At 36.0% G+C, this 15022-nt stretch overlaps 1 pseudogene; it reads right to left on the bottom strand.

Annotated features, from left to right (window-relative positions):
- Positions 1–14677, bottom strand: part of LOC142840368 (Wilms tumor protein 1-interacting protein-like) — a 100806-nt pseudogene extending 86129 nt beyond the window's left edge.
- Positions 14678–15022: the final 345 nt, after the last annotated feature.

Below are 15022 nucleotides of genomic sequence, written 5' to 3'. Positions count from 1 at the left end.
ATGAAGATGTAACAGCCAATAAGAAGCTAGGGCTAAAGGGCCAAGCATTGATTTAATTAATACAGTTTCCATGTAGTTATTTTGGGGCAGAGCAGCTGGAAACCAACAAGCAGGCTTCTATAACACCTGTATGACAAGACTTTTCAATCTTCGAATAAAGACATTGAAGACATCAGAAAATAAAAAAAGGTCTTTCATGATATTGGGTAGGTATAATTAACATAGTAAGAAAGGCAAGCTTACCAAAAACAATCTACAGATTCAATGCAATGCCCATCAAAATTCTTTACAAACCTTGAATGAAAAGTACTCAAACTTCATATGGAAAAGCAGAAAATCCAGGATAGAAAAAACAATCCTGCAAAGTTCAAGATGTCATTGTTTTTTACAGCTTAGTAGTACTCTAATGTGTATATATTCCACACTTTCTTCATCCATTCTTCCATTGAAGGGCATCTAGGTTGTTTCCAGGTTCTGGCTATTACAAATAATGCTGCTATGAACATAGTTGAACAAATGCTTTTGTAGTATGATAGGGCATCTCTTGGGTATATTCCCAAAAGTGGTATTGCTGGATCCTGGGGTAGGCTGATCCTGAATTTCCTGAGAAACCGCCACACTGCTTTCCAGAGTGGTTGCACAAGTTTGCATTCCCACCAGCAGTGGATGAGTGTACCCCTTACTCCACATCCTCTCTAGCAAAGGCTATCATTAGCGTTTTTGATTTTAGCCATTCTGACAGATGTAAGATGGTATCTCAAAGTTGTTTTGAACTTTGCATGCAAATGGATGGAAATAGAAAACACTATTCTGAGTGAGGTAACCCAGACCCAAAAAGATGAATTTGGTATGTACTCACTCATAAGTGGATTCTAGACATAAATAAAGGTCAGTGAGCCTATAATTGATGATCCTAGAGAAGCTAAATAAGAAGGTGAACCCAAAGAAAAACATATAGTTATCCTCCTGGATATTGGAAGTAGACTAGATTGCCAGGCAAAAATTGGGATCTTGGGGGTGGGTGTGGGGTGGGGGTAAGGGGAGATGGGGAGAGAAAAGTGAGGAGGGGAGGATGGGAAGACCCTGGGGGAATGGGATTGTTGGGATGAAGGGAGGGTGGATATGGGAGCAGGGAAGAAGACATCTTAATTAAGGGAGCCATTTTAGGGTTGGCAAGAGACTTGACTCTAGAGGGGTTCCCGGGTATCCATGGAGATGTCTTTAGCTAGTTTCTTGGGCAGCTGAGGAGAAGGTGCCTGAAATGGCCCTTTCCTATAGCCATACTGATGAATATCTTGCATATCACCATAGAGGGTTCATCTGGCGATGGATGGAGATAGGGACAGAGACCTACATTGGAGCACTGGACTGAGCTCCCAAGGCCCAAATGAGGAGCTGAAGGAGGGAGAACATGTGCAAGGAAGTCAGGACTGTGAGGGGTGTGCCCACCCACTGAGACAGTGGGGCTGATCTAATGGAAGCTCACCAAGGCCAGTTGGACTGGGACTGATGGAACATGTGATCAAACCAGACTCTCTAAACATGGCTGTCAATGAGGGCTGACTGCGAAGCCAAGAACAATGGCACTGGGTTTTGATCCTATTGATGTACTGGCTTTGAGGGAGCCTAGTCTGTTTAGATGCACACCTTTCTAGACCTGGATGGAGTGGGGAGGACCTTGGACTGCCCACAGGGCAGGGAACACTGACTGCTCTTTGGATTGGAGAGGGAGGGGAAGGGGAGAGGGAGGAGGAGGAGGAGGGAAAAGGGAGGTGGGGAGGAGGCAGAAATTTTTAATAATAAAAAAAAAGAAAAGAAAAGGAAAGAAAAAAACAATCCTTTACAATAAAGGCACTTCTAAAAGCATCACAATCCCTGACTTCAAACTCTATTACAGAACAACAATACTGAAAGCAGCCTAGTATTTGCATAAAAACAGACAGTAGGACCAATGGAACTGAATCGAAGACCCAGATATATTACTCCACACAACTACGAACACCCGATTTTTTACAAAGAAGCCAAAAAAATTCCCATAAAATGGAAAAAAGAAAGCATATTCAACAAATGGTTCTCTCATGGATATCAACATGTAGAAGAATAAAAATAGGTCCATATCTATCACCATGCACAAAACTCAAGTTCAAATGGATCAATGACCTCAACATAAAGCGAATCACACTGAACCTCATAGAGGAGAAAGTGGGAAGTATACTTGAACACATTGGCACAGGAGACCACTTCCTAAATAGAACTCCAGTAGCACAGAGAGAAACAATTATTAAATGGGACCTCCTGAAACTGAGAATCTTCTGTAAGGCAAAGGACACAGTCAACAAGACAAGACAGCAGTCTACAAAATGGGAAAAGATTTTCACCAACCCCACATGGGATAGAGGGATGATCTCAAAATACATAAAAAAAAAACCCTCAAGAAATTGGTCATCAAAGAACAAATAATCAAAAAATGGAGTACAGACCTAAACAGAGGAATGTAAAATGGCTGAAAGACAATGAAAAGCTTAACATTCTTAGCCATCAGAGAAATTCAAATCAAAGCAGCTCTGAGCTTCCATCTTATACCTATAAGAATGGCAAATATCAAAACACTGATGCCAACCTATGCTACAGAGGATATGGTGTAAAGGGAACACTCCTGTATTGCTGGTATAAGCACAAACTGGTAGAGTCCCTTTGGATATCAATATGACAATTTTTCAGAAAATTAGGGAAAAACCTTCTACAAGACCCAGTAATACCACATATTGGTATATATCTAAAGGATACGCAGTCAAACCACAAGGGTATGTGCTCAACTATGTTCATAGAAGCATTGTTTGTTATAGCTAGAAATGGGAACAACCTAAATGACCCTTGACCAAAGAATGGATAAGGAAAATGTGTTATATTTACACAATGGAGTACTGCACAGCAGAAAAAAAATGACACCTTAAAATTTGCAGACAAATTGATAGATCTAGAAAATATCATATTGAGTGAGGTAACCCAGATGCAGAAAGACAAATATCATATGTTCTCACACATAAATTTCTTTTATACATAAAACAAAGAAAGCCAACCTGCAATTCACAATCCCAGAGAACCTAGACTACAATGAGGACCCTAAGAGAGACATATGTGGATCTAATCTACATGGGAAGTAGAAAAAGACAAGATCTCATGAGTAAATTGGGAGCATAGGGACCATGAAAGAGGATTAAAGGGTAGGGGAGAGGCAGGGAGAAAAGAATAGAAAAATTTATAGCTCAATTATGTCAATAAAGAAAAAACAAGACTTTGTGAATAGAACCCAGACTACTCAGGAAATAAGACAAATTACAAATGGGACCTTACAAAGTAAAAAAGCTTTTGTACAATAAAATAGTCAATTAAGTAGAGAGGCAGTCTAAATAATTGAAGAAATTATTTTCCAGGTCTAACAGAATGTTAATATGTATAATACACAAAAACTAAATACAAAAACAGAAACCGAACAACTCAATTAAAATTGACCATGGTTCTGAACAGAGATTTTCAAATAACAGATAAAAGGGCAATAAACATTCTCAAATATATTCAATATCTTTAGCCATCACTGAATTGTTTTAGTACAAATTTTGTGCTTGTTTATTATTGTCTGAAAGTATACTGATGCTTCTTTTTACCATGCATTTTAAAACTGTAATCCACCAACTGTATTTATCATGAATGAGAATATGTTTTTAGGTGGAATATATTTGCAAATATATATATAACACACACACACACACACACACATATATATATATATATATATATAAATATTTGTAAATATATATTCAGAAATAATGAAACAAAAGCATAAATTGACTATTGTCATGTATGTCTGCTATGTACAATGATACCTATTCCTTTAGTAATATAAACATTCTAAAATCATACAATATTTTTGCAGTTCCCACTGCAATAAAAAATACCATTAATTGCTACAGAATATATATTTGTGTTTTTCAACATTCTGAAGGCTAGAGGTCTGAGATAAGGCTCAAATTACCAAATTTGGGGGAGGGCGTTTATATTGGTTATCCAATGACTGCATCTTCATTATCCTCCTTTCATGGCATTTCCTCAGTTCATGCAGATAGAAATCCATATCAAGACACCCATCACATCTGATTAATACTCATACTGTTATGCATCAATTTAAAGTTAATTATTATTACAAACTTATGCTTATGAATATAGTTATAATGATATTAGAACTTGAACATATTAACTATGGCAGCAAAAAATTCAATTGACACCACACACCAGAAAGCAAACATATGTGGGCATATGCACAATCATATTTTCTTCTCATAATAACCATAGCAGATTGTAGGGAATTACAGTTTTGGCAGTTTCAGATCAAGATCTCTATTTTAATTTTCTCACAATTATCCCAGGACTTTGTTTTTAATTTTATATATTTATTTCTAAGAAATAGCTTTCTTTTAAAAAGCACGAAATTTATCACAATGTAGCTTTCATAAATTCTCATGATAATCTCGGTACTCTATTTTCTTAATCTTATATAATTATTAAGAAAGAGCTTTCTTATACAGAATAAAATCCAGATGATAGTTTCCAGTACAACTACTTTTCCATAGATTTCATCTACTTTTTTTTTGTTTGGCCATTTTTGAAAGTGCCAAATCCATAGTTACTTATGCCTGTATCAGTACACTGTTGCTCTTTATAAGTGTACACAAATTTTACTGTCATGATCCAGTCAGATAAGTAAATTGATGGCTACTATAAAGTAATCTGACAGTGAATTATCATTTTCAATATTAACTAGTTGCTAGATTTAAATGATTGGAACATTCCTTGGATGAAAACAAAATGGGGGAGTTCTTATGAAATTTTGACATTTCAAGGATTTAAAAATATAAAAAAGGGTTGTATCAATTGAGTACCAGTGTTTCTGATATTTAAGTATGTAGACTTAATTTCTTCAAACCAAAATATTAAATATTTCTGAAAATATAATTTATGCTTTTTCTATTGTAAATGTTTCTTCTTTTCTGAAATGCATCTGTTGCCAAAACATACTTGCTAAGGTAGAAATTCATATCCATATTTTACTAGCAAATGTGAATGAAATGCTTCTACATATGTTAGATAAAATATTATATATTGGAAATAAAATGACAGTGAACACATCATAAAATAATTTAATACATTCATCTTCAGGAACAATTTATAGAAACATCTCATATGTAATTCTGTAGAGTTATAGTTCTTGAAATATTGAGGTAGTAATAATTCTTACATATTTTTATTTCCAAGACAATTTGTATACAAATTAATTTGCCTCTCTTTTTATGTAGAACATGAAATATTAACCTCAAAATTTATGTAAATAGATGTGTAACTAATGGTATGTTAATTTATGAAAACATATTTTAAACATGGACTACATGGTTTTCTTTATTTTTTATATTTTTTCATGTTTTCCTATTTTTTTCAGAGAAAGAATCATTTGTCCCTAGAGATTACATCATTGGGTAAATCTCATATGAATGACAAAAAAAACTGATATTACAACAAATTTTCTGAATCCTAGTTGAAGTGCTTCACCCTAGCAACAGCTTTCAATTTAGAAATCAGATATAAGGGCTCTTACAATTTTCTAGAACAACATTAAGCACTGATCCTTTTCTTTAAATTGATGTTTATTGAGCTCTACATTTTCTCTACCTCTCCTGCCTCTCCCCTCCCCTTCAACCCTCTCCCACGGTCCCCATGCTCCCAATTTACTTAGAAGATCTTGTTTTTTTCCACTTTCCATGTAGGTTAGTTTCATGTATGTCTTCCTTACGGTCCTCATTGTTGTCTAGGTTCTCTGGGATTATGATTTGTAGGCTGTTTTTCTTTGCTTATGTTTAAAACCATTTATGAGTGAGTACATGTGATAATTGTCTTTCTGGTCTGGGTTACCTCATTCAAAATGATGTTTTCTAGCTCCATCCATTTTTCTGCAAAATTCATGATGTATTTAATTTTTTCTGATGTGTAGTACTCCATTGTGTAAATGTACCACATTTTCCTTATCCATTCTTCGGTCAAGGGTTATTTTGGTTGTTTCCAGGTTCTGGCTATGACAAGTAATGATGCTATGAGCCTAGTTGAGCACATGTCCTTCATACTGATTTTTTTTAATATAAGGAAAAATACATACATGTTTTAAGAAAATATAAAATGGAAGACACTTAGCAGTGATGTCAGTAAACAGCAGAATTTCAGTGTTTTTTTTTTCTGGCAAAATGATACAAATCAATAATATAAACATCTCAGTTTGCTTGTCAGCCTACTTAAAAACCATAAGTAACATGGTGAAAGAAAAGTCCAATGACTCACCAAGATATAACTTATTCCTGATACCAAGTATTTTACTGGGTAGCATAAGATATCAACCTGGGGCATTTACTCCCTCATATGGTAACTCTGTTTCTGTCCCTTTGACACACACACACACACACACACACACACACACACACAGTGTGTGTGAAAAGGAAGTTTCTTCAGTAGTAGGTTTCCAATATGGCTTTTTAAATGTTCTTTAATGTGTGTTGTGCCTCCCCATATTCTCTCCATTACCATGCTTTCCAATCCTCCTCCTCATTTAATAGTCCGATTTGTTTCCACTTTATAGGATTGTATTTATTCTATTTCTCTTTCATTGAAAGATCCCCCTTTTCTCTTGGTCTCATACTGGCCACCTAACCTTAATGGGTATTCATATTGAACCACTTATATCTAATGTTAAAGTCTAACATACAAATCTAAAAGAAAATAGTGAAATGTTTATATTTCTGGATCTTGATTACCTTACTCAGAATGATTGTTTCTAGCTTAATCCATTTACCAGAAAATTTTATTTTTCTTAACAACTAAACAACACTCTATTGATTGTACCATATTTCCATTATCCATTAATCAGTGATACCTAGACTATCTTTTTCTACTTTCCATGTAGGTTAGTTCCATGTATGTCTCTCTTAGGGTCCTCCTTGTTGTCTAGCTTCTCTGGAATTATGATTAATAGACTGTTTTACTTGGCTTCAGGAAAAGTGTCCAAATAACATTGATGATGAAATATCGTTTTAGCAATATATAGAGTTCTTTGGGTGTATAACCAGTAATAGTTTAGATGGATTTTGTGGGAGATCAATTTTATAGATTTTTGAAGAACCTTCAAACTGGTTTCCATAATAGGTATGGGCTGCATTTAAGAGAGTAGGACTTTAATACAATAAAACAGTGGTTGGTCACTCCTCTAGAATTTATGCCACTAATGTACCAGTATATAATACAGGAATAACACTCTAGTAGGTTGTAGGGTTTGAAGCTTACTGGTATTGAAAATAACTTTTCTTCTCTGGATGTGGAATAGTTCTTTCCACAACCATGAGCTCTAGTCAGTAGGTGTGCCTCTAGGTAGGCACCAGTAAGGTCAATGTTCAAAGATATAAGCAAGTGGTGTTTTCAGCATCAGAGCCTTTTAATCACATTGTAGAGGGTAACATGTAGTCTTGGAAATAGCCTATGATATTGTAGAAAAGCCTTAAAGATATCTTGTAATAACCCTTACCCATCAAATAAAAACAAAAACATACAATAATAACTGTAATACACATACTTAAAAATATATTTGATATCCTTAAGCATTAGAAAAAGCAAACTAAAAAGACTTTTAAAATATTGTATCTTACCTCAGTCAGAATTAATACATAAATAATAGCAGATCCTGTTGAGGATTGAAGAGAAAAGAAACAATTTCTTTCATTGATGATGGAAGTATAATTGTCAGACTATTTTATTACCACACTGAGTATTACCAGATGTGTTACCTCCTACTGAGAGTAAACTAGGATCACAGAAATGAAGCACAAATTATGAAAATACCCCCCATAGACTTTCCTACAGATTGATATTATGGAGGCATTTTCTCTATTGAGATTCTCTCTTCTCAAATGAATCTAGCTTCTGTAAAGTTGACAAAAACAAAACAAAGCACTGTCACATCAGAAATCAGTTCATTGTTCAGCCCTCATTAGAGTAGGTTTTACTATAGATGATAACCGACCCAGAGACTCACAAGTGAACAATGTGCCAAGAGAGAAAAAGAAACATTGAAGCAGTCAGCCATAAATGGGATATCTTTATGAAACCATCTATGTGAAAGAGGAGATCAGAATATTGTAAGAACCACAGGTGGTGAATGATTCTAAGAAAGCAGTGTCTTCCAGAGACAACAAAGCAGCTGAATAAGTGAACCAACAAAGAGTATAATGGCACACACATGAGCTACATAAGTTCAAACCAAACACAATTATAGCATAAGAAGACAAGTGGGTACAAAGTACCACCCATAGCCAAGAAGGAATTTACAATTGATCCCACCAAGAGAGGAAAGAAATCAGTTTTCCCCAATTAAATGATGCAGGGCACATCAAAAACACTTCCCAGATGCCCCATGCTCAGAAGTAGATGACCAACATACACACACACACACACACACACACACACACACACATATTTTGTATGTGCTTTTTGTTTGATTGCTTGGTTGGTTTAGTTTGGGAGTTTTGTATCATCTGTGAGAATTATGAAATGGCAATCAGTACAAAAAGAAATAAACACTCAAGTATAACTACACATGAACCATAAGAAAATAACTTTTTGTTTCCATTATCACTGAAACTTGAGGTTCATTTAGAAGGAAAAGGAAAGTCTATAACTAACAATATTACCAGACATTTAGGGTACTAGTTGAAACATTTGCTTCAGTTATTAATTGAACCTGCTTAAATGTCTATCATACAAAAAAAACAAACATGTCCAATAGAAATTCCTTATTGGACATCACGGAGAGAAAAGTGAATCCTTAGTTCACTGCCCAATTTTAGGCATGAGATGCATCTTTTGTAGTTCTGGAGTAGTGAAGTACCATAGTCCCCCACACAGTAACAGGTTAATGCAATTGCTTTTGCTTACTCTCCAGAACTTTGTGGTAATACCCTATTGCTGAAAACATCAAATGAACAAATCATAGACATGGCCGGATCAAGCTGGTATGGGCCTAGAAGATTAATCCCTAATGGCTAACTTCATTCTGCAGGAAGTTGTTATGCAAGCTAATGGAAGAGAAAGGAATCTAAATCATACTGAACTATGAACCTTGTGATAATAACTGGCCAGGCTAGATATGACCACTTTAGCAATAGTGTTATGAACATCACTGAAGTGACCAACAATTTTCTGATTGTATGTAAGGACTGAAACACATGATGGATCCCATACCAGAAAGCATTATGAGGCTAAGAACATAAAGTTAGAAAGGTCATAGACACTATGGTAGAACCTATAACTATTATGCTGATAAATGGGTGTAGTATTAAACTGATTCTTAATAACTTATTGTTGTATCCGTAGATTATTATATATTACTCTTCTGAGAACCTTCTGTTTAAAATAGGTGATGACAAACACAGCGACCCACAACTGCTCAAGCTTCAGAGAATAAGACACTACAGAATGTTCAGGCCTAAAGGGAACATATGTCCTGAAAACTGCTCCCAAGACTCAGGGGTCATTTCTGAAGAGGAAGCAGTGTAAAAGACTAAGGCAGTAAATGATTGGAAGGAAATAATATCTCCTGTACAGCAGGGAAGCTGTACATATGCACTCAAAGTTGTTGAATCAGCATGACTAAAACATTTGCAAGCCTAAGCCATACCAAATGCTAGCAAGGGGAAAAGAGCTGGGAACATAATTCCACCAAAACCATGGAGCTCCTAGAAATTATTAGGTGTGAGCAGGGGGGAATTTAGTTTTCTTTAAGAGTGTATCCTCTGATAAGTCAGCTATGTTCCAGGAGGAGATCACATATCTAAGAATATTTGGGAAACACAAATTTATCTAGAAAAATATTTTTTAAATTATATAAAATTTAGTAGGTACACAACAGTGGTGACCTCAGGAAGACTTGAGGGGGAGGATAAATATGATAAAAAAAACACATTGTATGAAACTCTCAAAGAATGTATAAAAACCTAAATATCAATTAATAGAGTAATATATATATATATATATATATATATATATATATATATATATATATGATGGTTGCATATCTCTGTGTATACTAAACATTATAGAAAATGGTGTGGGAAGTCCTTCTGTCTGTGTGTTGCTTTTATTGCTTAATGAAGAAAGAACTGACTTGGCCTTTATCATGGGATGAGGAAGGTGGAATCAGATAAAAGCCATGGAGCCGCCATAGATAGACACTGTGAACTTTACCCAGTAAGCCAAAGCCATGTGTTGACACACAGATGAATAGAAATAGGTTATATTAATGTAAGAGTTAGCTAATAAGAAGCTAAAGCTAATGGGCCAAGCAATGATTTAATTAATACGGTTTCTGTGTGATTATTTTGGGTCAAAGATAATGGGGCATCAGGAAATGAACAAGTGGCTTCTCCATTAAGAAGAGGCAATATTATCATTTGTAACAACATAGATAAAAATTGATGGTATCATTTTAAATAACACTGCAATTAAGCTCATTGTTATGTAAAATCTTAAAAAAGTAAAACTCATAATATCATACTATAGAATGAGGATTACCAAAGCATGAGAGGTTTGGAGCAAAGAAAAAGTATGTTCCAAAATTTGTGAACCTCCAATTATAAGATGAATGACTTTTGTAGATTTATTATACAGCTTGATGACTATAGAAATTACAACAAGAAAATACACTTTAATTGCTTTAACTACAGAGAGAAAATAATGGCTACATATATTCACAAATGTATTGAATAACTTTACAATAATCACTTCACAATATTTTATATATCAAACATCATAATATATACTCTCACCACTACAAATTTTAATTATCGAAGCTAAGTAAACTAATCCCTCACAACCTTTGACCTGCCTAAGGACTGTGTATGCAATGTGTACATTTTTCTCCACCCCTTTCCATTTATGCTCATCAGGCAGAAATGACCAAGCCACATTGCTAAACCAATGAACACCTGCTGGAGGGCTCTAAGAGAACCTAGAAGCCCCTCTACTCAATTCCAGCAACACTGCCAAGTCCATTTATTCTTGCTACACACAGTTGATCCCTTCTCACAGCAGACACCAGATGCCCAACACCAACTGCAACCATCAACTGGACACAATGACCACACCTCTCATGAGAGAGACCCATACTAGCAAATCCTCCCTACATCTGCAACATATGAGGCTCTCTCATTTCCTGTGCCTGTCTTCTACCCCCACTCTCCTAGTTCTTCTCTTTAGACAGAAAATCCCTGTATTTTATTACCAACTTCATCCTGGAAGTACCAATCTTACCCCAATCTGTATCCTGTATTGTCTGAGCACCTCCCTCAAATTCCTCAGTATTGGTTATAAGAATCCTCTAATCTTACAGAACATGTCTGCTCCTGTACTTAGAAACCTCACTTAGTTCACCATGAGCTGGGACTATGTTTAGAACTCAGCTTCAACCTCATCAATTATTCCACATACAGTTGATCACAACATGCTGTGAATTAATTCTTCTATACACTGTGAATATTGCTCTCATTAGTTAATAAAAAACTGACATTCCAGTAGTTGAGCAGGAAGTATATGTGGGACACTCAGACACAGAGGACTCTAGGAGGAGGAAGAGTGAAGTCAGGAGAGAAACTAGCTAGCCATTAAGGAAGCAGGACATATAGAAAATGAGGTAACAAGTCTAGAGCCATGTGGTGAAGAATAGGTAAGAAATGTGGGTTACATGTAAGAGTTAGTTGGTAAAAAGCTTGAACTATTGGCCAAGAATTTATAAGCATCATTAAGCCTATGTGTCAGTTATTTGGGAGCAGATGGTCAGTACAAGTAAATTCTGTCTACACTGCAAGTTGGGATAACAGAAAACATACCTTCAAGCATCTACTTAACAAAAACAAAAATACAAGATTTCCGTGTCACAAAACAATACCAGTGACTTTAGATGACTAGGTCTTGTCAAAAATACACAAATAGGACTAACCAAATCACAGATCTCCACCAAAAATTAGTACTTCCCTAGTAATGTTACCTATGAAGTTATTACAATTATATACAAGACAAAAATCTGTAAAAACAAACAAGCATACAAAGAAACAAACATGATTTTAAAAATGCAGAGGATATGGAGCCGGGCGGTCGTGGCACTTGCCTTTAATCCCAGCACTCGGGAGGCAGAGGTAGGTGGATCCCTGTGAGTTCAAAGCCAACCTGGTCTACAAGGGCTAGTTCCAGAATAGTCTCCAAAGCTACAGAGAAACCCTGTCTCAAAAAAAAAATGCAGAGGATATGAACAAATGCTAGAATGAAGACCAGAAAAACAGAAATACGGAGGTAAATAAAATGATGGAAAAAATTCAAGATGTGAGAAATAATTTAGCAAAGAATCTCTGAAATTTGACCTGAAAAATTAAAAAATTCAAACAAAATATTCAGAGGAAATTTTCATCCAACAAATTGGATGAAATGGGAGCAGATTATCCATTTGCCAAAGTAGAAGTAGTATGTTCTTTCCCAGGTCTGATAAAGGTGAAAGGTTGCAAATGAAGAGAGTCATGTCAGGGACCAGCAGTGACATGGACTCAGGCAATGCTGGACTCCATTTTGTAGCTGTACCAAAGAGTTTCACAATAGCCTGGAATGGAGTATAGCAAAGGTTTATGTGGGGATAAACTCACAGTAAGTGTCGCCAGCAGCAGTCTTCTGTGTATGCTGGGACCTGGAACGGAATACAACAGAAAAGAGGGCCACACACACTTTTTGTCTGCAGTTATAGTACATGAGACTATGCCCAAAGTGTACAGGTATCTTTTTTTTCTGGTATCTTAAAGGCTATTGGCTAAAGGAGTTCCCACAACAAAACATAAATATATGATTTTATGAAATGGGACTAAAATCAAATCAGAAAGTGCTTGGTTACTCCCATGATATTTATGTTACTATTACTCAAGTGGGCATGTCTTCCAGTCCAGTAAATATTGTAGCTCACGGGGTACAAGGTAGTGTAAATTTGGTATTACCTGCTTGATTTCTCAGGTATGTAGTTTCTACAGGAATAGGATTTTAACAATTAATTATGGAATGTAACCTATACTTTTTGGATGCCTGTAGGACATCACTGGCCAAGAACTCCAAAAGAAACAGCCCATTTCCCGGCACTGGGCTTTTTGTTAGCCTCTACTGTCTAGTACTCCTTTTTGTTTTTTATTGAAAATAGATTCTTATTTCATACAATTCATCTCACCCACAGTTTCCCCTTGTTCTACCCCTTCCAGTATCCCCAACTTGCCTCCCTTATCCATTAGATTAACTCCTCTTCTGTATCCCTTTAGAAAGGAACAGGTCGCCAAGATACAACAACCAAACATGACAAAACAAGTTACAATAAGAAAAGGCAAAAACCTTCACATTGAGGCTGGAAAAGGCAACCCAATATGAAGAAGAATCCTAAGAGCAGGCAAAATAGTGACAGCTCTGCCCTGCTCCTACTCCTACAGTTAGGAGGTCCATAATAATGCCAAGCAAACAGCCATAACATATATGTAGAGGACATGGTGCTGACCCATAAAGGCTCTGTGTTTGCTTCTTCAATCTCTGTGAGTCCCTATGAGTCCTACTTATTTGATTCAGTGGTCCAAGTTCTCTATTCCCTCTCACCCCTACAGTCTTTCCTCCCCTTCTTCCATAGGTTTAAATTTACTTTTTCTTGTTTTACTCTTACAATTGAATATGAAGCCCTTTGATTTTAATTTGGCATGAATTTTTTGAGGGATATTCTTCAGTTTATAAATTTTTGTCTGATATCAGCCTACATTACCTATGGAATGCTAGTTGCGTAGAATGAGTTGAAATATATTCTTTAATTTTTAGTCATATTCAATAACTGGAACACACATTTGTACTTTTCTTCCTCAAATAAAGGGTACCACTTGTAAGTAAAGAGACCAGCACTTCTGAGTATTTTGTGGTAGGAATTTTAGACAAAATACTTTTATTAAGAATCATTTCCTTCACAATTTAAATTCTTAAATTATTATACAACTATAGTTATTGATAGTATTAATTATTCTTTTAATGTGCTATGATATGCAAATACAGGATTTTTTTCTTTTTATATGCTATTATGTCCTGAGAATGCACAATACCAAATAATCAAGGAGACAAATATATTCTCTCCCCCCCTCTCTCTTGAAACAGGATCTTAATATGTCAACAGCAATAGTTTTATTAGTCCTTTTTATTGTTGAAATTTTATTTTCTCTTTTTACATTTACTTTATTTGAGAATTTCATATAAAATGTAGGGCCTGGGTGTACCCTTGTTCGTGGGGTTCATCTTGAGGGCAGTTTCTGGTCAGCTGACAAAGCATTCTGTTTGTTCCTGTGCTCCTCCTGTCCCACCTGGTGATTAGCTGAAGGGCATTGAGTCCATTGTTGGTATGGTAATTTTCCACCTGCCTGGGCTGAGGTCCTTGTGCAGCAGTTCAATCTCCAGGCCCTTGCCTGACTCGCAAACGGTACAGTGGTGCGCAAACTGTACCGAGGGTGTAACACAGAATTGGAGGCACCGCTGAGATGATCATCGGCAATTGCAGTCGGAGACCCATCTGTGAGATTGGGAAGTAGGGATTCCTGGTCAGGGTGTATTGGTTATGGGTGCAAGTAATTCTGTTCTAATGTTAAGGGGCCTGTTGACAGGCCAGTTGTTAGCTCTTTTGGAGAAAAAGGCACAAGTATTAAAGTTGAGACAGCACAAGAGATCATTAAGACGGTTTTGGAGTTTAGTCCCTGGTTTCTACATGCAGGGGGTTTTAATATTACTGATTGGGAGCAGGTAAAGGCTGATCTTCAAAATGCTGAAAGAGCGAGGGCCAGAAGAATTTCCCATAGCAATATTTTCGCTATAGCGCTTAGTCAGAAATGCTCTT

The sequence above is a fragment of the Microtus pennsylvanicus genome, chromosome X (assembly GCF_037038515.1).
Source record: "Microtus pennsylvanicus isolate mMicPen1 chromosome X, mMicPen1.hap1, whole genome shotgun sequence".
NCBI lineage: Eukaryota > Metazoa > Chordata > Mammalia > Rodentia > Cricetidae > Microtus > Microtus pennsylvanicus.
Note: the sequence above shows the minus strand (reverse complement) of the source record. Positions and strands in the feature narration are given on the sequence as shown.